This window comes from Apostichopus japonicus, chromosome 3, assembly GCF_037975245.1.
Source record: "Apostichopus japonicus isolate 1M-3 chromosome 3, ASM3797524v1, whole genome shotgun sequence".
In the NCBI taxonomy this organism is placed as follows: Eukaryota; Metazoa; Echinodermata; class Holothuroidea; order Aspidochirotida; family Stichopodidae; genus Apostichopus; species Apostichopus japonicus.
In genome coordinates, this window is record NC_092563.1 from 29,173,720 (window position 1) to 29,176,958 (window position 3,239).

Below are 3,239 nucleotides of genomic sequence, written 5' to 3' on the forward strand. Positions count from 1 at the left end.
GGGGGGGTCACTTTACGCACGGTACATGGGCGTAGAGAATAACTTTTGTTTGGAGCGAGGGGATAAGAGGCGACTGACGAAATTCGAAAATCGAACATCTTCCAAACTAGACACAATAGTTGTTCGATTTCTTTCAACATACAGAAATTCCAGTCAAGAAAAGGAGTATCACCTCTTTTTCCTTACCCCCGGCACCCCCCCCCCCTCCCCTCCCCTCCCTCCCGTCTACACAACCCAGCTGATTGTGCCTTACCAAAACAGATTAATTCAGGCATTCTGCTTATTATAGTATTCTAAGTGTTTGATGTATTCCGTCTGAATTATCGTCCTTTAAAATATACAGTGAAACGACCGAATTACAATATAATAACGTTAAAACAAACTCACCGTATAGGAAGAGAAATAAATGTGTCCCATTGCACAATAAAAACACGAACTGATGAAAACTGACGTCTCCTTTAAAGGTAATACAGATATTTAATATCGTTCTTGCAATTTATAGTACTCCGTCCGATATTGTCGAAGAAAGTAGCAATGTGATCTATGAAATAAGCCGAGTCCACGATATCGTTCGTGCGGAGTAATTATATATACTAATCACCATTAACATGTCCAATGTATAATATTAGTAACCTTGAGACTGTCGCCTTGTATGTCTTACACGCTGCTGAGAGACTGCCTTATCCAGTTAACATCTTGACCTCCTAATTTAGGTTTGGTCAATCAAACCACTCAACGAACGATTCTGACAATTGCTCTGTTACTGGCAGAACTCATTTCCCGCCGGTCGTCTGCTCGGATGCTACAGAATGAGTATACCATCCAGTTTGATACTGTGTTAGTAAAACTGAATCGAAATACCGTCACAAGGAATTACCATGTGTTACACTAATTGTAGTAGACCATCATCAGGTTGTTTACATAGATTACCGTAAAAAAAGTTTCCTCGATACCTAACACATGTTAACTATGACTTAAAAATACTTGCTACGGAATCCATTTAATACACAAGAGATAAAACAAAATTACAGAATCGGTACCACCGAGGGGCCCGCTCCCCTTTGTTCTTTTCTGATAAGCAGGGGATGCTCGGCGTTTGCTTTGGTCCCTCCGACTCCCTTTTATCGAACTTGCGATGGAAGTCAGTAATACCGTGAACATTTTCACGAGATATTCATTACGCATTGTTTCAATTATCCTGTTGATGTTTGTAGCCTAGTGCCACAACAGGATCTTGAAAATGAACACAGTGTTACTATACAATGGAGGAGGGGCAGGGGGGTGAGGGGCGGGCCTTGACTGCAGTTTGCAAGCATAAGAATTGTGAACCGAAGTCAATAATTCTTAGATGGATTCGCATAGTCTGTTTTCGTCCCCTCGCCCCCCCCTTCCCCTCCTCGCTTTCCTTTGTTTCGCCTCGTCCCCTCTTCCCAACCATCTTAGTCCGCACCCTTAGTTAGTGTCCGGTATAACTACAGATAATGGAACGTTCTGCAAATCATTGTGGGTGTGACATGGTTGCATCGTGAGTGTCTGAAAACAGTTTGACGGGTCTGTTGGAATAAACGGCTGACAAGATCCATTTTTTTGTGTGGACATATTTGGACCGACGATATTTTGGACCATTACGAAGTATTATGTAAACAATGGTAAAAACATTGACAATGTTTTTGTTCGAAGACCTTCCCTCTTTCCACCAGGGAGTTGGTACTTGGACCAAGTAGTATAGCTCCTCGTTTAGACTTTGAAATTTGCTGTTCAGTGACTTTGTCAATATGGCCCACCTACCCTGTAGCTATTTCCTGTTACTGTGAAGCAATTACTTTTTAAGATGGAGGACCCTTTTAGTTAGGAGAGAGTCAGACGTTTTCAGAACAGGCCTATGTGTTGAACGAGAGCAGGTTTTCCGAATAACTGTTGCCCGGCAGAATCTTACCGGAAAACGCGTGTATTTACATCTACTTCCCGGAAGAGACCTGGTTGATTTATAGGTCAGATGCACTTTCAGGACAAGTTCACCAATAAAATCAATGATAATATGCGCAACTGTTCCTCTAGGAATCTGGGAGTAAATAAAGGAATCTCTCTTCATGTGGTCAAGTTAGTTTCTTATATGAGAACATAGAATCCTCTTTTTACAGATAAAATACTGCCGTCAGAATTAGAAGATCAATGAAAAACCCATATAGATTTACTTCGTCGTAAATATTAGTGCCATGTTGTCACTCGTGTGTCGTTAACCTATTTACTGATGTACACAACAAGATGCATCGTTATCGATGAGTGATTCAAGTATCAATGGCCCCTGAAAGCTACCATCCGTTAGCCTCTCGAAGACTTCATCAGTATACGAGGTTAACATTCGGAGGCAATCAATTAATAATGATGACCTAATTTGGTGGGGAAAAGAGAGTGACCCATATGTACCCTTTAGTTTAACCTGACCCTTCTATGTAAATGATTAACAATGAGTTGTTCTGCATAATCTCTTTAATTTAAATCGATGACTAATTGATATTATGCCAACGGTTAGCGGTGGTCATAGTCATGTCATGTAGAGACCAGTAAACGACAATGTAAGTGGTCTACCTATAAACATTTATATCAAGGTTTGTGTTAATGATGTATCCAGAAAGAAAGGGAGTAAGTTGTGAATGAGGGAGTGTTGAAACGGAGCGTCATCAAATTTCAAGTATACTCGCAAAGGTTTGTGAACGTTAGAGCTTATACCCATGCAGTGTCTGAAGTCAATGACTCCCCGCTGAGTTAGTGAATTTACTGGTAATAGGGCCTAAGTCGCGATTAGACCAGGGAGTTCCATAACAACTCCCTGATTAGACATATACAATTGAAGTCACGCATTAGAACTCTGATGAGAGGACCGTAAACGAAGCATTCCTTTAAAAAAAATGCTGTTTCCGAAATACCTGGATTTGTTCGAAAGTGAACATGAAGGAAAGAAATGTAGATGGATATTTATATGGCAATAAATGTATTTTCACTTCATAATAATTTGCTTCCAAGTTTATACTTCGATATAGGATGCGTCATAACATATAAATACAATACATGTGGCTCTTTTATCAGTATAAACATGGCAAATTCACGCTGGATTATCAATGCTTGAAGGACTAAGTCAACTGCTATATCAGAGCCTCCGTTTACAACATGCAATCTAAACTTCATCTTTTTTATTTATTTTTTATTTATAGCGATAGTGTAACATTAAGAACAACAAA